The following is a 20,955-nucleotide window of genomic DNA, read 5'->3' as shown; positions in this document are numbered from 1 at the left end:
CTGTTAATAATGAAATATAAAGTCCACATGTTTTAATAATTGTTACTATAAAGACGGCATAAATTAACTTCGATGCTAACGTGTACAGTGGTGAAAAATAAAACAGTAGTAAAGTTTTAAACACAATTTTTAATCGTTGGCATTGTTAACGGCCGAATGGAGCAGCAGTTTAACCAACAAAACCACTCTGCTAGACACGCCAAACACGTTACGTAAAATTGGAGGAACTTCTGCCCGCTCGACGCCGATTGTCTGTTGTTTTAGGGCGTAGTTCCGTAAATATGAATCTCCGACCTTTAATTAAGAAAAAAACTTTGCTTCATTCGATGTACCCTACGCTAATCTGACCATATTACCAGGTTTTTTCACCACGCCTTATACAGTGGTATAAAAAACACTTTTTAGGGTTTGCCAGCCGGAGTGGCAGTGCGGTTCTAAGCGCTACAGTCTGGAGCCGGGCGACCGCTACGGTCGCAGGTTCGTATCCTACCTCGGGCATGGATGAGTGTGATGTCCTTAGGTTAGTTAGGTTTAATTAGTTCTAACTTCTAGGGGACTGGTGACCTCAGAAGTTAAGTCGCATAGTGTTCAGAGCCACTTGTTAGAGTTGTGTGCCTCACTCTTATACGATGGCTTTGTTGCCCGTCTGCCTGCCTGTCCAATTTTGGAGAACCCGCTTTCTAAGCAGCGGGTAAGCGCACCGAGTTGAAATATATGTCACATACTAAGGTCTACAGTTCCTTTGTGATATCAAAATTGAGGCTTCGAAGAAGATGCAGTCAAAAGATACGGCCATATACACATTGAGAATTACTGAACTACACGGAAAAAAGGTAAATTATTTCCAAACTACGGCGTGCACACACTTTATTCAACATGTAAACGTCACTACAGAAATATGGATTTAGGTTATGATACTTTCGATACTCCGGGCGGGGACTACTCAGGAGGATGTCGTTATCAGGAGAAAGAAAACTGGCGTTCTACGGATCGGAGCGTGGAATGTAAGATCCCTTAATCAGGTAGGTAGGTTAGAAAATTTAAAAAGGGAAATGGATAGGTTAAAGTTAGATATAGTGGGAATTAGTGAAGTTCGGTGGCAGGAGGAACAAGACTTCTGGTCAGGTGACTACAGGGTTATAAACACAAAATCAAATAGGGGTAATGCAGGAGTAGGTTTAATAATGAATAGGAAAATAGGATGCGGGTAAGCTACTACAAACAGCATAGTGAACGCATTATTGTGGCCAAGATAGATACGAAGCCCACACCTACTACAGTAGTACAAGTTTATATGCCAACTAGCTCTGCAGATGATGAAGAAATTGAAGAAAAGTACGATGAAATAAAAGAAATTGTTCAGATAGTGAAGGGAGACGAAAATTTAATAGTAATGGGTGACTGGAATTCGAGTGTAGGAAAAGGGAGAGAAGGAAACACAGTAGGTGAATATGGATTGGGGCTAAGAAATGAAAGAGGAAGCCGCCTAGTAGAATTTTGCACAGAGCACAACTTAATCATAGCTAACACTTGGTTTCAGAATCATGAAAGAAGGTTGTATACGTGGAAGAACCCTGGAGATACTAAAAGGTATCAAATAGATTATATAATGGTAAGACAGAGATTTAGGAACCAGGTTTTAAGTTGTAAGACATTTCCAGGGGCAGATGTGGACTCGGACCACAATCTATTGGTTATGACCTGTAGATTAAAACTGAAGAAACTGCAAAAATGTGGGAAATTAAGGAGATGGGACCTGGATAAACTGAAAGAACCAGAGGTTGTACAGAGTTTCAGGGAGAGCATAAGGGGACAATTGACAGGAATAGGGGAAAGAAATACAGTAGAAGAAGAATGGGTAGCTCTGAGGGATGAAGTAGTGAAGGCAGCAGAGGATAAAGTAGGTAAAAAGACGAGGGCTGCTAGAAATCCTTGGGTAACAGAAGAAATATTGAATTTAATTGATGAAAGGAGAAAATATAAAAATGCAGTAAATGAAGCAGGCAAAAAGGAATACAGACGTCTCAAAAATGAGATCGACAGGAAGTGCAAAATGGCTAAACAGGGATGGCTAGAGGACAAATGTAAGGATGTAGAAGCTTATCTCACTAGGGGTAAGATAGATACTGCCTACAGGAAAATTAAAGAGACCTTTGGAGAGAAGAGAACCACGTGTATGAATATCAAGAGCTCAGATGGCAACCCAGTTCTAAGCAAAGAAGGGAAGGCAGAAAGGTGGAAGGAGTATATAGAAGGTTTATACAAGGGTGATGTACTTGAGGACAATATTATGGAAATGGAAGAGGATGTAGATGAAGACGAAATGGGAGATACGATACTGCGTGAAGAGTTTGACAGAGCACTGAAAGACCTGAGTCGAAACAAGGCCCCCGGAGTAGACAACATTCCATTAGAACTACTGACGGCCTTGGGAGAGCCAGTCATGACAAAACTCTACCAGCTGGTGAGCAAGATGTATGAGACAGGCGAAATACCCTCAGACTTCAAGAAGAATATAATAATTCCAATCCCAAAGAAAGCAGGTGCTGACAGATGTGAAAATTACCGAACTATCAGTTTAATAAGTCACAGCTGCAAAATACTAACGCGAATTCTTTACAGACGAATGGAAAAACTGGTAGATGCGGACCTCGGGGAGGATCAGTTTGGATTCCGTCGAAATGTTGGAACACGTGAGGCAATACTGACCTTACGACTTATCTTAGAAGAAAGATTAAGAAAAGGCAAACCTATGTTTCTAGCATTTGTAGACTTAGAGAAAGCTTTTGACAAAGTTGACTGGAATACTCTTTTTCAAATTCTAAAGGTAGCAGAGGTAAAATACAGGGAGCGAAAGGCTATTTACAAACAGGAACCAGATGGCAGTCATAAAAGTCGAGGGGCATGAAAGGGAAGCAGTGGTTGGGAAAGGAGTGAGACAGGGTTGTAGCCTCTCCCCGATGTTATTCAATCTGTATATTGAGCAAGCAGTAAAGGAAACAAAAGAAAAATTTGGAGTAGGTATTAAAATTCATGGAGACGAAGTAAAAACTTTGAGGTTCGCCGATGACATTGTAATTCTGTCAGAGACGGCAAAGGACTTGGAAGAGCAGTTGAACGGAATGGACAGTGTCTTGAAAGGAGGATATAAGATGAACATCAACAAAAGCAAAACGAGGATAATGGAATGTAGTCAAATTAAATCGGGTGATGCTGAGGGAATTAGATTAGGAAATGAGACACTTAAAGTAGTAAAGAAGTTTTGCTATTTAGGAAGTAAAATAACTGATGACGGTCGATGTAGAGAGGATATAAAATGTAGACTGGCAATGGCAAGGAAAGCGTTTCTGAAGAAGAGAAATTTGTCAACATCGAATATAGATTTATGTATCAGGAAGTCGTTTCTGAAAGTATTTGTTTGGAGTGTAGCCATGTATGGAAGTGAAACATGGACGATTACTAGTTTGGACAAGAAGAGAATAGAAGCTTTCGAAATGTGGTGCTACAGAAGAATACTGAAGATAAGATGGATAGATCACGTAACTAATGAGGAGGTATTGAATAGGATTGGGGAGAAGAGAAGTTTGTGGCACAACTTGACTATAAGAAGGGATCGGTTGGTAGGACATGTTTTGAGGCATCAAGGTATCACAAATTTAGCGTTGGAGGGCAGCGTGGAGGGTAAAAATCGTAGAGGGAGACCGAGAGATGAGTACACTAAGCAGATTCAAAAGGATGTAGGTTGCAGTAGGTACTGGGAGATGAAGCAGCTTGCACAGGATAGAGTAGCATGGAGAGCTGCATCAAACCAGACCCAGGACTGAAGACAACAACAACAACAACACTTTCGATACTCTTGCCATCATTGGCGATGATGTGGCGCAGACGAATAGCGGAATTCTGCGTGACCCACGAAAGCGTCGGAACATCGATCCTATTGATGACCTCCTGAAAGGCTGTTTTCGGCTCAGCAATGGCTTTGGGGTTTTATTGCTGCATACCTTGCCTTTAATATAGCCCATAAAAAGCAGTCGTATGTATTCATATGTCAGCCAATCGAGGTCCATGCCAGAGGCCTCTGGATACCCCAGAGCCAGAATGCGGTCCCCAAAGTACTCCTCCAGGACATCAAACAAGCTCTTGCTCCGATTATAACGTGACTGGACATTGCAAACCTCGCGGTCACACGCTGAAGCTGTAGAGACTTCTCGATCGCGAAATTCGAATTCTCACTCCCCCTAAATGCGCCAATTTTGCTTATTGACGAACCCGTCCAAATGAAAGTGGGTTTCGTCGCTAAACCAAACCATTCAATTCCCATCAAGCCCCTCGGCCATCCGTGCAGTTTGAGCGTTCTAACGCAAACCTTATAGAAGTTACGATTTTATTTCATATAGTTCTAAAATTTTCACTCTGTATGTTACATATTTTGGTATTCAAAATCTCATTCAGCAAAACCTGCAGGGTAACTCTCCTTGACATGTAATAATGAAATTTAGCGAGAAGCAAGGTTTCACAGTACAACCAAAGGAAAAAAATCCCTGAATTGTTAATTTGTAATTATATCACACGATAAAATGTTCCATTTGTTATTTGCCACCCAACGTCAAATTTGAATTTAAAAATATAAACGTGGGCTTTCGCGGCCATTGTCACAGTCAATAAAATTGTTCTGGCTTTGTGACCGCATTGTCAATATGTAAAACCACCGACGTTTCGGTCACTGCTGAAAGTGACGACCTTCAGCGTATTTTTTGTTTGTATACAAAAAACACTCTGAAAAAGGTCGCTTGCAACACTGGCTGAAACGTCGGTTGCCTTGTTGCTGATACTGCGGTCATATTCGCCAGTGTTCCACATCTGTTCCTGAAAGGTCTGTATACATACCGGGAGCACCCGCCTTTCATAGTTACCAGTTCTGTACACGAGCCTGTCTCTCACAAATGGCGAATCACTGTTGCGAAGAGTTTACGGTGCTGCTGCTCTCAACGGGGATACTTTTCCCAGTACCATCGTACTGCTGCCCGCCCATTTTAACTTGCTTCCCCGTATGTGAAGGGCATGTCAACCTGGTCTTGGTTGGTAGATCGGGCTGTCGTCTTTCAACGCTGCACTAAACGGCATACATCCACACCAGAGCCAGTCGATAACAAGAGATATGTGGATACCCCCAGTATCAATGTATGAAAGCGCAGCCGTCATCGACAACATTCCTATTCTCTTGAGTGTCAAGCTCAAACCATAGTGGAGGTCTGGTGTGTTTTCATGTGTGCTTCCATTCAGGGAAACCTACACTGCCCAGCAGTACCTCCCCATTTGAAAAACTCACTCTGTTTTACATACAGCTCGTCCGGTGAAGTAAAGTGTTTAATATAAATACACTACTGGCTATTAAAATTGCTACACCACGAAGATGTCGTGCTACAGATGCGACACAAGAAGATGCTGTGATATGCAAATGATTAGCTTTTCAGAGCAATCACACAAGTTTGGCGCCGGTGGCCACACCTACAACGTGCTGACATGAGGAAAGTTTCCAACCGATTTCTCACACACAATCAGTAGTTGACCGGCGTCGCCTGGTGAAATGTTGTTGTGATACCTCGTGTAAGGAGGAGAAATGCGCACCATCACATTTCCGAATTTGATAAAGCTCGGATTGTGGCCTATCGCGACTGCGGTTTATCGTTTAACGACATTGCTGCTCACGTTCGTCGAGATCCAATGACTACTAGCAGAATAGGGAATCGGTGGGTTCAGGAGGGTACTATGGAACTCCGTGCTGGATCTCAACGGCCTCGTATCACTAGGAGTCGAGAAGACAGGCATCTTATCCGCATGGCTGTAACGGATCGTGCAGCCACATCTCGAGCCCAGTCAACAGAAGGGGGCGTTTGCAAGACAACAACCATCTGCACGAACAGTTCGACGACGTTTGCAACAGCATGGACTATCAGCTGGGAGACCATGGCTGCTGTTACCCTTGACGCTGCATCACAGACAAGAGTGCCTGCGATGGTGTACTCAACGACGAACCCGGGTGCACGAATGGCAAATCGTCAGCTTTTCGGATGAATCAAGGATTACAGCATCATGATGGTCGCATCCGTGTTTGGCGATATCGCGGTGAACGCACATTGGAAGCGTGTATTCGTCATCGCCATACTGGCGTTCAGAAGGCGTGATGGTACGAGGTGCCATTGGTTACACGTCTCGGTCACCTCTAGTTCGCATTGACGGTACTTTGAACAGTGGAAGTTACATTTCAGATGTGTTAAGACCCGTGGCTCTACCCTTCATTCGGTCTCTGCGAAACCACACATTTCCGCAGGATAATGCACGACCGCATGTTGCAGGCCGTGTACGGGCCTTTCTGGATACAGAAAATGTTGGACTGCTGCCCTGGCCAGCACATTCTACAGATCTCTCACAAATTGAAAACGTCTGGTCAATGGTGGCCGAGCGACTGGCTAGTCACAATACGCCAGTCACTACTCTTGATGAACTGTGGTATCACGTTGAAGCTGCGTGGGCAGGTGTACATGTACACGCCATCCAAACTCTGTAGGACTCAATGTGAAACGTCCCCTTAGAAAAATTATACAAGACTGTGCTTAAACTGACACACAATATTTTTTAGCGCAACGGAATTTGACTTTCAATAATCTCTACAAAAGAATGGCCCTGACTTTCATTAACCAGTAAGTTTCAAAAATCACTTACCTCACAAAAATCTTCGTTACTCGAACTACTGCAATACAGCGAGCGCCACTACTGCCAGCTAAATAAAAGATTCAAACTACGAAAGGCACTAACTACTGATAGGCATAGTTAGCAAATGAAAGATTTTAATAGAGAACAAACAATGTATTTACCTTAATAGTCATAATATATATAGCAGTTCATGACATACAATCTTCAAATTTCAAAACTCCGCCATCTCTCTCCCCACATCCACCACTGCTGGCGGCTGACCTCCAACTGCGCAACGCTACGCGCTGTTAACAGCTAACTGTCCAACACTACAATGGCGAGTATTACAACAATGCCAACCAGCCACTGACTGCACACAGCACGGCCAGTGATTTTTCATACAGAGCGCTATGTGGCGTTACCAATAAAAAAACCTAAACAGCCTACTTATAAATGTCCAGGCGTATCAAGGCCATTATTACGACCAGAGGTGATTTTTCTGGGTTCTGATTTCTCAGGATCTATGCACCCAAATTTCGTGAAAATGTTATCACATGTCAGTTCTAGTACAATATATTTGTCCAATGAATACCCGTTTATCAACTGCGTTTCTTCTTGGTGTAGCCAATTTTAATGGTCAGTAGTGTACATTTGAACAGATAAAACCGTAAGTAAGGGAACAATCGCACTAACGTAGAGAAGTGTTGAAAAAACAGATATTTACAGCAACAAGTAACTATCTTTCCACGTTTCATTTTGATTCTCAATGGACGCTAGTCGGACAAATTCTACCTCGAACAGTCGCTCCCTGGTGATATCGGACTCCAGAATTTGCCGCACCCTGCGTGACATTATGCCAAGGTCCAGAAATAAGAGCAGTTATTATAGAGGTGAACCGGCAATCAGAAGCCGTCTTAAGGTATTAGCAAGTCACTGCGAAAATGGCAGGCGAGCTGAGCTTCGCGGGTCGCGTGTCGCAGCGTCGGGGTTAACGAACTGGGCCAGCAAATGTCAGACGTGCACACTGCGGGCCGAATCCAAACATAGACCGGACACTCCTCTCGTCCTATTTACACCTAACTTCTGCTTCTGACACTTCGAAATTAAAACCATTGCGTTCAGTAACGCAACTGTCCGTAAGGGTTTTTCTTCGTGAAATTTACAAAAAAATTATCTGTATAAACTCAACATTACAACGGAAAAAAGTAATGTAATTTGTTAAGCAGCTAATGAAACTACTTAAGTCACTTAACGCATCTGAAACTACGATAATTGGAGGTCTTAAAAATCGCAGGAAGCAAGACAAAAATTTTACGTCCGAAACGCTAAGTCTGAGTATTTATCCGAAAAAGAAGTCACATAAAATCTACATAGTTTCGGATAGATTCCTACATACGAACAGAAAATGGCAGTTTTCAAGTCACGTGGGTAAACTGTCTTCCAAAGAACAAAATTTAAGAAAGAGAAAAACAGGAAGTGGCATCCGTCGGGCAACCATTTGAAACAGGGTAACTCTGAACTCTGAAATTACAAAAATAAATTAGTAAATGACGCGCTTCATATTGGTACTGATGCAATATTGTGCCAGTAATCGTACGTCTGTGTAGCATTTCAGAAAAGTATGTATGTGTCAAGCAGTCCACTCTTGTTGTAGAGAAATGGAAAGTTATTTCTGCGTTTCGGTACAACCACCGGTCGACGCAGAAGTCACACAAAAATTGTCAGAAGGCGGCGATTTTCCCTAAATCCAAAAAATTATCTATGTCTTTTTAATAACAATTTTATTGTCATAGTATGCTAGTGATGCTGAAGCGGTTATGTATCTGTTACCCGTCGACCAAAAGCTTGAATAGTTTTAAAAAAAGAAAATGTCTCTGACAAATGTTTTGTAAAAAAAAAAAAGTTTCTCTCTTAACTTAACGGAAGTGAAAATACACACACTTGTGAACTACAATATGCTACGACAGAAAACTTTGGACTCGACCCAAGTGTCATGATAGAGAAATGTAGCTTTTAACGAGAAGATCCCAGGTTACTTGAGATTTAAGCCCCTCGGCTTAATTAGTGCTTCAACAAGTTCGTTGTTCTCAGGCGAAGATGAGTAAGGAATTATGCTAAACTTTGCTTCAAGACGACACCGTCAATCCGCTGATGACACGAGATTTCCTCAACAAACTTTAGCTCGCTAATGTCTCACTAAAATTTCTTCTCATCTTCGCGACTTACGCTTCTTATTTTATTTGTGTGTAAATTACAGCAAGCTCCGGGAGATCAGAAAAAAAGTGGACAATCCAAAGTACATGTTTTTAAGAGAAACTGCTTTTGCTGTAATTAAAAAAAGCATGCCACATGTCACATTTGAATGCCCATTTCATTATTTACGTGTTACTCTGCGGAAACCAGCAATGTATTTAAAAGGTACTCTTAAAACTCATTGCATTTCTTATCATTTGCTTTCAGGCCAATTTTGAGGAATAATTGCTCAGTTTTTCTTGTCGTGGAATTCAGTCACTTTTTCCTACAAGCAGCTCTGAAGGATAAACATTGCTTTAGCTAATTAAATTCTGTCCTGCGTGCCCTAATTACACATCTGACTATTTCAGTGCCTCGATGTCCGCGATAACGTGTTCCTCTAACGCCTAGTCTTTCCCCTCTTGCTCTAGAACACGGTTTTTTCACTATATGCACCTCACATAGCGGCTCAAATTCCGTCTTTTTAACTAACCGCAGATGTTTACATCATTCCTGCCCCGCCGCCCCCTCTGTTTTTGGTTATGATGTTGCATTCCTAGGTGAATGTGAACAGTTATTTGGCAAATTCGGACATATTCGCTTTCCTTGATACTCAGTGGGCTACATTCGAGTAGAGTCAGATATTATGGAAAGGCACCTAGCACACCATTCATTATACGCTGCTGCGCCGAACAAGGAAGAGCACGTGAACCAACCTGATTTTCAGTCTTCTTCAGCCATTCGATGCTACTTAGGATCATCTGCTTTGGCTGCGTAAGGATGACGACAGTAGAATTAACTGACAGTCCAGTGAGTGATTTCTTTGATATGAATACAGTTTATTTTAGAGCTGAAGTTCGTTGTAACCTTGTAGGTTTCCTAATGCATAGTAACATGAAATCAGATCATATTCCTATTTCCTGATTAAGATCAAAGTTTTTATTGAAATATTATATTTAAAATAATTAATTCATTAACCAAGCATTTATTGCTTGCAAGTTTCTTCAGTCATGTGAAGTAATTCTCAAGGGATGACTTGTTGCAGTGAAAACAAAATCATTAAGTTAAAAGAAATTTGATTTCTGCCATTTCAACAAAAACCTAACTACTAATTAATCATTTCAGTCACATTTTAAAAAAACTGTTGCTTTGTAACTTGTGATGTGTACTGTATTTATCCGATTTGGTTTGGTGTGCAGTATTCCGCCGTCGTCTCATGTTTTGGATATTTTTATATGTGAATATTGACATAAAAGGCGTGTCACTCAGTTTTAGTAACGTGAGAGCCATTTAATCTTTATAGGTACACATTAACGTGTTGTGAAGCGACTGTGTAGTGATGCGTGAGTATTTAAGTAACTACAGAGATTTGTTAACTGACGCTTTTTTTTTAAAACTGCTACACTTTTAATTTAGCAGCAGGCGAGGAAATTGGGCCATTACGCGCACGTTATTATTAATGAGTCGTAACATGTGAACGACTCCAGATTAAGCAGTTTATTGCTACAACAATAAAAATAAATAAATATGGAGTATTTAAGTACAACTCAGGCTCTTACGCCTCTTAAATGAGTGCTGGAACACGAGGGTGTCACCCGAACTGTGGAACAAAGCTGCAGTGATACCGTTCTACAAAGAAGGAAAACGGAGGTCTTACAAACTCTACGTGAAAATTATTTACAGTAGAATGACGTAGTTGACGCCCTCCTAAGGGAGGAACAAACTGGTTTTAGGAAAGGAAGATCTTTTCTGACAATGTTTCTTCGGCACGTCAGTCAAAACACGAAAGTACAACCTCGAGGCTCACATCGTATTCATAGATTTTGAAAAGGCTTACGACAGAGTGAGCAGAAGCAAGCTCTGGAATATCATGCAAAAGGCGAGGCTATCCGGGACATCGAAAACATGTTACAAAAAGTTTGTGTGAGCGCACAGAAATTATAATAAATACATGGAAAAAAATTATAAGAATTTTTATCATATTGCAGCCGCTGCCAACCGACCGCGTGGTGAAGAGATGCCGGGGCTGGACTTCAGCTAAGTAGATTTATTCGACATGGTACCACGGTACTATAGGTTTTAATTTTAATGGTGACTGTGCCTTACTCCGGCATGTTATAGTAATTTTATGCTTCTGAAGAAGGCTAGATTAATTTAGCCGAAACCTGGTACAGACAAGAAAATTTGTGCAACTGAGGCTGATTCCTCAAGATATTAAATTATAGTGGTCTCGAAATGGTGACTTCCAGAACCCTTCAAAATAGTACTAGATGAACACTCAGTAGGTATCACATTTTCTGTTGTTAGGCTGCGGCGTAACTATAAATATAAAAAGGACGCAAATAACAAATTAAATGAACTTTAAATTTAACTCTGGCAAAATACACCGACCACTAGGTGAGAAGATTCTCATCCATTAAGTCTGGAGTAGAACTGTCCGTCTGACAGTAAGTTTTTGTACGCTCCTAACGACGATTCAGTTTACTACGGTACTGATCTTTATTCCTAGACCCCCGAGCGCTGTTGTCAAGCAAGATGCACTCAGCCCTTGTGAGGCCAATTGAGAAGTTATTTGATGGAGAAGTAGGGGCTCCACTCGCTAAAACTGACAACGGCCGGGAGAGTGGTGAGCTGACAACGCGTCCTTCCATATCCGCATCCAGTGTCGCTTCTCGGTTGAGGATGAGACGGCTGTCGGTCGATATCGTTGGGTCTACCGCGGTCTGTTCGGACGGAGTTATTTGTGAATTTATGGATCAGGGTAAGGGGAGTATTACACAGGCCGGTCGAAATGTTGCCGCTTGAGGGCGTTGCTGCAGCGTATATGCAATGTAGTGCGACTCCGATGCGGGTATTTAAGCACCGACGTATAGGCAATGGATTATTGTAGTGTTTGTGTCCTTCCGAAGTGAGTGGGGTAAATTGACAAACCTGAACTGTGGCGACGTTATTGCCAAATGCTTCCAATTAGGACCAACCTGATGTTATGCTTTTCTTAGCTGTCGAACGACAAACACCGGTAGGTATCCACTGAAGTGTGAAGAATGTGCATGGGACAGCAGGTCTGTTGAAAACCAGCCATGACAAGGGATGCTGCTGTTTCGTGATAACGCACGTCCCCATATCGTAAAACAGAATTTACGCCAACTGAAGTGGGAGAAAGTCGAGCACCCACTATAGTTATTGTGATATCAACGTTCGATACCACACTTGTTAGGGGTTGCAGATATCGACCGCGGTCCGTAATATCTCTGGACTCATTAGTCGCGACTAGCTCCGCTTCGCGGCTCGTGACAAGTATCTAGCGAGCTCTCGTCCACTGTTGCTCGGGACGTCAACTAGGAATGTAGCGCAGCCTTCAGCTGATAGGAAGCAACCTCTAACAAGGCGCTTCGTCAAGTATGGCATAAGTAATGCGTCTCTAGATATGTTTGTAATTATATGTATGCAGCAAATGAAGAAGCCTGTAACACAGGTTAAATACAATATATATTATTTTTACCAACTATTATTAATTATTTCAGTCGTTGCAGATACCGACTATGCAGCCAGCCTTCTACGAGGGTGAGTCAAATGAAAACCTTAAATTTGTAATAACAAATCGAAATTTCGCTCCAAATCCTGTAAGTTGGTAAGCGAGCTACAAACAGCGTGCAGAATGGCCTGTAGGTGGCAGCATAGTTCAGATACACACATACCGTCGCAGTATCAGTATAAAGATGGCCGCCGTACTTGCGACTTGCACCAGGGAAGAACAGCGTTCTATTATTAGGTTTTTGCGTAATGAAGGTGTGAAACCTATTGAAATTCATCGACGAATGAAGGTTCTGTGTGAACGGCTTTGCCTTACTGACTACACTACAAGAATTTTTAATTTGTACTTTCACTGTTACTTTTCCATCGTCATATATATGTAATTTTTCAGTCTATGTCGCAAGAACGTGTGCTACATTACAGATTAGATTTTATTACGGAATTCGTTAGTCCTTTCAAAATACATCTGGTAGAACAGTATAAACCATTATTCAAAGTATGATAATGGGACGGAGCATCAGAAATCCTTTCCTTTCAGCGTGATAGAAATTAAGAATGAATGGTAGGCTCCACGTGGCTCCCAAGTTGTGCAGCGACTGTAAACCGTAAAATTACCAAATAAGCAGCAACCAGTCGCAAAATCACATTTTATTTATTCACTTTTGCAAATCGATTTCAACTGATTAACATAAAGACTTTATGTTTCAGCTCTGCTTAAGACAGTATTACTACTCAGGGCACATATTCGTTGAAAGCACCTATGATGGCTGTTAATCAGTTGAAATCGATTTGCAAAGGTGAATAAATAAAACATGATTTTGCGACTGGTTGCTGCTTATTTGGTAATTTTAGAAATTAAGAAATGAATAGCTAAACTTACGACTTTCCATATTTGCCATACATGAATCAACATATTCAGTGCCTTGCAGGATCGAGTGTCAGAAATTAAGAAGGTTGTGTCTCAGCTTACACTGATGCAATCCACAGTGTAATCTGCGGTGCTTATCGAACTAGCGTATGGATGGAGATGTTACAGTTTCTTTCCCTCACACTTGGTATTACAGACGTTTCTCATACATTGGGAGGGAGCAGACTTAAGAGGAGAAGTCCTACATATAGTGATTTTCATAGTAATCCAGTAAGCACACACAATGCTGAATGGTTGCTAATAACAGATCTTGGGTGTTCCACAGGAATATTATATTTACTCCAAACTCTTTATTAGGCGTTTCGAGCGTGACCCTTCATCACACAGTCTGGTAAATAATTTAAAAATTCGGGGGTTTATAAAATTGTTTGGTTCCTGAGACGAGATCTAAGCGTGCTAGACTGGGAGCGACTTCATAACAAGGTTTAGAGAACACACGTACGGAAGTAATAATAGTGGACTAGGCTGCCATTTAAAAATGAAGGGCCAAGATTTACCCGAGTTAAATGAAGGTTTAAAAGTCCTTCACATCGAGCCTAAGGAAATGGACCGTGATATCCCGCAGAAACTCGAAGTATATGTGCGCCGTAAATTATTAGGTCTACAACTTTGGTTCGGCCGTTATGCAATAGACGGCAGTAGCGGCGAATGGGGTTCGGATGGTTGGTCATAGGTGTAATACAATAAGCTTAGACATCTGTAAACATAATGCCATACAAATATTGGACAATTTGTGATTGCATCATAAGGCTATTCTCGATTACATACGTCGACTTACGTACCCATTTCTCGCCATTTGCGGGAATTCATAATTTTCTGCTTTAACATGAAGAAATCTGCGACTGTGGCTCTTAAAATGCTGGGTAAGATAAGTTGTGAGGGAACTATTAGTGGAAGAACACGTAGAGAATGTTTTCAACGCCTAAGGACGGTGATTTTGATGTCTAAGAGCAGCATAGCGGTGGAAGACAGTACGTTTATGTAGCTACTGAAACAAGCGAAGACAGTCACAAGACATCATTATCGAAAGGAACTGATGCGTTTAAGCACAGCACTGAAACACAAACGGCCACAATACAGCGATAGACACATAAACGTAATTTTGCAGCAGGTCAGTGCTCGATCCCATGTCGCAAAACCCGTCAAAATATACATGGAAACGTTGAAATGAGAAGTCCTGTCCCTCCCGCCGTATTCTCCATACGTTGCTCTCTCTGACCACCACCTTTTTCAATTGGTGGCATACACTCTGGCTTACCAGCAACTCTGATCATATGAACAAGTGCAGAATTGAATCGATTCATGGATCCCCACAAAAGACGCCCAGTTCTTCCGCCACGGGATTCGTATGCTATCCGAAAGAGGGGAGAATGTAGTGGCCAGCGATGGGCAATACTATGAATCATAAATTTTTTTGTACGTTTTCCACAATAAAGCCCCGAACTTCGAGATAAAACGGCGGAAGCAAAGTTGTAGACCTAGTATATTCTAACATTGTGAATGACGAGCAGATTACAAGGAACAGGAATTGCTTTTTTAGTATCTTTTGTGATGTGTTGCTTTAGTGACATCATTTAGGACTCCTGCTTTCACGACGCTCGTTTGTCATCATTCTTTTTGTTTTATTGGTTTATTTCTGTATCAATTGATACTCGTTTTTGGTGTGCCCATGCGACCTTTTGTGAAAATGTGTGGCTGGCTCTCCTAGTTTTCCTAACACTTGGAATTTCATTCACTGAAGTTTGTTTCAAGTTGTTATGTGCAAATATAACTGATGACTGGTTGTCACCGCCCTGAGCTCATCATGCACCTCCTGGGACAGTTTCTTCGTGATTTTTAATAGAGATTTGGTTGTTTGCTTATTATTTTTCATTTCTATCCTCGTGATTTGTGTTCTCACTAATTTTATATGCGAGGACGCCCCACTGAGATTACTATTTGGCTATGTGCTCTTATCACCTTATATTGTTGTGTGAAATGCGTTTTGATTTTTCATTCTTAAAAATGCGTGCTAGGACTGCGTCTATGCTAACCAGGGTGCGACATGCTCTAGTGTAACAGCTTTCAGCAACTCTTTGACGAACCGTTTTATGATTCATTCCTATAGTTTTACTATTTATTCCTGTGCTTGTATAAAAATAAAATCTTCGTAAAATATTCTCTTCCCTCCACATCTTGTATCCCCGACTGCAGTTTGAATCACGTGGTATGTATAAGCTAATGATATAATTTGTTACTGCCATTTAATACATATGTATTTCAACGTATTCTGCTGTACCTTGTGGGTTTTTCCCATTAATATTCTGATTTTTTATGATATTTATTTTTACACAAGGCTAAATGTAGCCTATTTGTTACTTCCTATAATTTTACTTGTATTTGACAGCGTTTAGAGCGCTAAGTTCGGCACACCATCTGGAAGGCTTTTAGTTTACTTCGCTCTAGTCAGCATGATTTGTTCGCTTTTCGCTTTACTTTTCATATTCAGCCACTGCGCTTCACTGTTTTCTCTGTGAAATCTCGTGCACTGTATGTCAGGGTTTATGCAGCTTTCTTGTTCTGTACACTGATACATATTCTGTAAGTTTGTCTGCCATTTGTTTTCCCTTACTGTGTGGGTTGTGAAGTATTTTTATACTCATAATGATTGCATTTTTTTTAAAAAGACCGTCTTATGATGGCCCACGCCCGAAAGGCGTAATAAAGAGTATGGATTCAATGTAATATTTCTATGGAACACCCAAGACGTCTTATTAGCGACCAGTCAGCATTGTATACGTTACTGGATTACTCATAATGGTCGCCTACCTCATGCGCGACTTCAAATCGCAATTGCAATTTTCATAATAGATTCGCCAACCAAGAAAAAATGAAAAATGCACAAGGAATGCACAGTGTTAGTGGGCATAGACTATCATGAAAATCATATAGTAGTGCCAGATTCAGAAACGGATTCCAATAAACTGTCCCTGGCTGGATTGCGGGGATAGCTTAGGGGCACGCAAGTAGCCGATGCGGCGCCCAATAGACTCTCCTCGGGCCACTGAGTAACACGAAATTACTTTTAACCGACTAAGGGCAGGTCATCTGAATATTAATAAAACGAGAAATTTGTTAAAATTAATACCCTCTCCATACTGTTATTCCTGCTTCATTGAAGAGTACACTTGTACCTGTACTGATAGAATATCATAAATACAAGCAAACTAGATTTTACAATATTTTAAAAACAAAAGATTACTCCTGTTAAAGTAACTCATAGTTCCATAAGTACTATTCTTGCCAATTGTATTTGCCGTTGCATCTGTCTTGTGAAACAGTAAAACTTGAGCTCTCACCTAATTTTTCGTGTATCAATATATAATTTGATTTTACGCAGTATATTGCGTTTTATATTTTATAATGGCGTCATTCAAATATGCGGTTTGTATTATTATGTGACCGCTGTATCTGATGAAATGAGCTTTGCCTGAAACCAATAAATAAAACTTCTGACAATAGAATGTATATTACGAGACGTCCGGATTGGTTGCTACTTTCATTTCTTCGTTCGCTGTACGCGACGAATATGACTGTGTCAGCTGATTACTTATTTTGCACAAACATGGAATCGCTGTTCTACATCTACGTTTATACTCCGCAAGCCACCCAACGGTATGTTCTAGGAGAACACATATTGTAAATCCCAGCTCCAAGGATTAGATTTCGCAGCCTGGTTCAGTGCAGCAGACACGGCCTTAGTATTTCTTCATCACCCCATCACTGTGGAAAACACTTAGTGATGTATTTCTGTCATTTACGTAGCAATCGGTCCAAAGTCGCTATAAGGACTCTTGGAAACAGTAATAGATGTAGGGCAGAATATTGAAAAAGGATGCCCTTCGCTGAGTTTGAAAGGCATCTGAGCAGCTAATGGCTCAACAGTCATAGGCTAGCTGGAAGAGAAGTCGGTGTCTATAGACTTGCTTCGCAATTCCTTTATTGTGTTTCTCAGCGTCGTTTCATCGTAAATAGTACCATGACCGATTTTGACTTCTTAGCAAGTCGTATCCAAAAACAAAAAAGGGGATACTAAAACACTATGAAACTAAATTGCAGCTAATATGGAGATGAAATAGCCAGACGTTTGCACACAGCTTCATTTACTATAACTGGTCTCAGTCCTCGGATGTGAGATCCGTCAGATCTATGAAAATAAGGATATCAAGCAACAAAATTAGGTAAAATTGCCTTAAAGTCGGCTTACTGCATATAAATTCGAATCATTGTCTTGGTGGTAAATCGTTAAACAGTTAAAAGTACCGCTAGGTACCATAGCAGAAAACTGTCATGTTATCGCCAGGTCAATGAATGTAAGTTAATACTTTGTAAATCGACCTTAAAGCAATTTCATCTAACGTTGTTGCTGGGTGCTGTAATGTTCACATATCTGACGATGCTCGCGCCTGACAAGTGAAACAGGTTATTATAAAACTGTGTGCCACTTGCAGCTTTGTTACCTGTATATCGATTACAGCAGTAGTATGTCACCGGTAGGCCCTTCCGACGTTTGCTAAATAGCAACAAACATCTCTACTCCTTTGAAATCATTGTACTCTAACACGTCAGCGGAACAGGCCGAAAGGCCACACGCACAATGAACAATTCCGCGCTCGTATTGAAATGAAAACAACCTCAAATTCTGTGTTTGCTGTGTAAAGTGTGTTATATGTAAAAATAGTTTACTTATAAAACTGAATTCGAAACTTCGAAGGGTCATGATAATTTGATATATTAAAACGAAATAATCAGCTTAATACGGCATGTTATCTCTTACAGTTGTGTTCAGTATCACCTTTCTTTATTTGTAGAATAAATTTCTTTTATTTCCGTCTATGAACCCAAAATTGTTAGGTTCTTAGAGTACTGGTTCCGGTTAGCAGTGACTACTTTCAGATCTGTTTAAAAATATGTCCCAATATAATGAAGCCATGGTGGCATCGTCAGAAGATAAACAAATTATGTATTAGGATACGTCTTAAAACAGATCTGAAGATAACCGATAGCCGAAGGACAAACAGTTTTGTGTTCGTAGACGGAAATAAATTTATTCTTTACTTTCTGGATCACTGTTGTATTCGTGAGCAAGTCGCAACTTGTGAATCGCTTATTTGCTTTATAAGTGAATGTGGACTTAACACATTCCATGCGCCAAATGCAGATTTATTAAATTATTGGGATCTTTCCATATAACAGCTTCTGATCGTGTGAATGGTTCTCGTGTGAGTAGAGAGAAGTTTGCCCGTTCCAGCCTAAAGTATTTGAGCAGTGTCCGACGACTGCGGCAGAAGCTTGCGTGGTACTCACCGTGCCGTCAGCCCCTGTGCTTTCGCTGCTGCAGAGTCGACCACCCCGCAGTCGACGCTCGACTGTTCCGCAGCTGACAGCTGACTGGCGCAGCGCCGGGGCCCGCTGCCCTTCGGCCGCGTCCGCCAGCTTTCGGAAAGACTCGGCCCGCGCCCGTGACGTCACGGTCCGGGCCGCCAACGGCAGGCCGTTGAGTCATCGCTCGGCTGCGCCGTGCCAGTCGAGTCGAAATGTGCGGCCGCCCGGCTCGGCTTGTCAATTAATCATAAAGGGGATTTCATGCGGGCTGGTCACGGCATCACGGACCAGAAACGGCCAATCGAATTCTGGCAATTTAGCTCCACGGGGCCTGCCATCGAGTACAGCTCAATAACACCCACGGCGATTTCTGCTCAAATCGCCACGGAAAGGAATCTGTCAGGACAATAACATAAAAGTGCGGCATAACGCTGACTGCAGTGAAAAAAATATTAACAGTATCGTACCCTTCCATGGAACTTTGTATGTTTGTATTTAATGAAAAAGGCAAACAAGTCAGCATCGTCCTGCACAAAAGCTGCATTGAGACTGTGTACCCCAGTTTATACCTCCCCCAAGACTCTCTAACCTAAAAAAAGCCCCATCCACCCCCCCCCCCCCCCGTACCCCTCAATGCATTTGTAGCCGCCTCCTGTTTGAAGTGGATCCTGATTTATTAGACAAATCCCGACACCTTTCCACTTTACGACGCAGGACACGGAATCATCAGCCTACACATTCGCAGAACCGTCTGACCCTCTGATTCAGACCCTCCACATGGCTCCCTACCAAAGGTCTACAATCAGTCCTGCCAACTACAATGCAGATAGTGAGCTATGTCATCTATACTGCAAGATAGACTGTCTGCCTTTCATTGGAAACCAAAGAGAATCTCTTCTGATCTGTAGGTACCAACACCTGCAGTTGGCTGCAGCTTGTGCTTTTTTCCTAGTAGCTGGAAGCACCTGTCCCACATGTGGGATGACTGTCCGCATCCCCCTCCTCCATGTCCTGATATAAACACCGAGCGCACATTTGACTTCTTACTGTCTTCAGACCCATATCTCTAAGGGGCTCCATCAAGTACCTTACACATGAGCTCAAATTTTTCAATAATCCTACACTCGGTGTTTGCAAGCTAAGAGGCATCCTACAGAACAGAGCAACCACTGAAGCCCAAAATCGCCTGAAACCTTTTTGTAAGACAAGGTGGGCAGGTCTTTCATCAATTTCCCAGGAAGTCTTGTGCTCCCTGCCACACCTTGAAATGGTTCCTCATTCACCCAGGGATGATGGATCAAGCTCAATGCAGATACCAACTGGACCAACCATGCCAGTTGACGAATTGGGGTGACATGGATGCACTGAATGCCACTTGGATCCCCACGTCTGGCCTACTGGCAAGAGTCTCAAGCTGCATCACCGATGCCCCCCTGAAGCTGTGAGCAGAAGGACTCCTATTCGACTCGAATCTGATCTAATGACAATTTTCACAGTCCCTATCATTAATGTGCTGTCTGTGACTCAAATGTTCCAATTGTTTGCAAGTTTTTGTTCACGACGGGAAATTTCTTCCAGTAAGGATGAGATATGTTACAGAACTTTTCCCTTTACATTCATTTGACACTAGATCCTGTTGGATTTGAAGTTCTGCAAGTTCCTTTAATGAGTAACATTCCATCTTCGATAGTGAGTCATGGACTGTAAACAGTGATAGACAACATCGTGGACACATCACTGACAATTGGCTAACCTAATCGACTTCGTGGATAGTTGTTTGTCATGGATGGATTGAGCCTTAAAAGGGCAGGTGTGCACTAAAAGCAGGAAGCGCCTACTGGGCTAGTGGAGAACATGGCGTGCACAAGTGGTTTTTTTTTCAGGTTAGAGAAAAACCCTTTGGATCCGACATGAATTTCCTGCGAAAATTAAAGTAACGTCAACAAAATTGTTCTCAGAGCATGCTCGTGCTAGGGAAGGTTAATCTGATGTTAGTTAACTGTAGGAGTATCCAAGGAAAGGTCCTAAGATTAGTATCACTTATGGAAGGATATAATGCACAGACAGTATTAGGAGCAGAAAGTTGATTAGAAACGGAAGTAAACAGCAACTAAATCCTAAGTTCAGATTGGAATATTTATTGTAAGTATAGGTCAGTCACTAATACTGGTGGCGTATTACTTGCGGTAAAGAACCACGCTGTT

At 41.7% G+C, this 20,955-nt stretch overlaps 1 protein-coding gene across 1 annotated transcript in view; it reads right to left on the bottom strand.

Annotated features, from left to right (window-relative positions):
• LOC126285316 (uncharacterized protein CG3556-like) overlaps window positions 1-18,816 on the bottom strand; it is a 597,333-nt gene extending 578,517 nt beyond the window's left edge. The window contains exon 1 of the mRNA XM_049984616.1: window positions 18,734-18,816. The gene's annotated coding sequence lies outside the window, so the exon portion shown is untranslated. The remainder of the gene's footprint in view (window positions 1-18,733) is intronic.
• Window positions 18,817-20,955: the final 2,139 nt, after the last annotated feature.

This window comes from Schistocerca gregaria, chromosome 8, assembly GCF_023897955.1.
Source record: "Schistocerca gregaria isolate iqSchGreg1 chromosome 8, iqSchGreg1.2, whole genome shotgun sequence".
In the NCBI taxonomy this organism is placed as follows: domain Eukaryota; kingdom Metazoa; phylum Arthropoda; class Insecta; order Orthoptera; family Acrididae; genus Schistocerca; species Schistocerca gregaria.
Note: the sequence above shows the minus strand (reverse complement) of the source record. Positions and strands in the feature narration are given on the sequence as shown.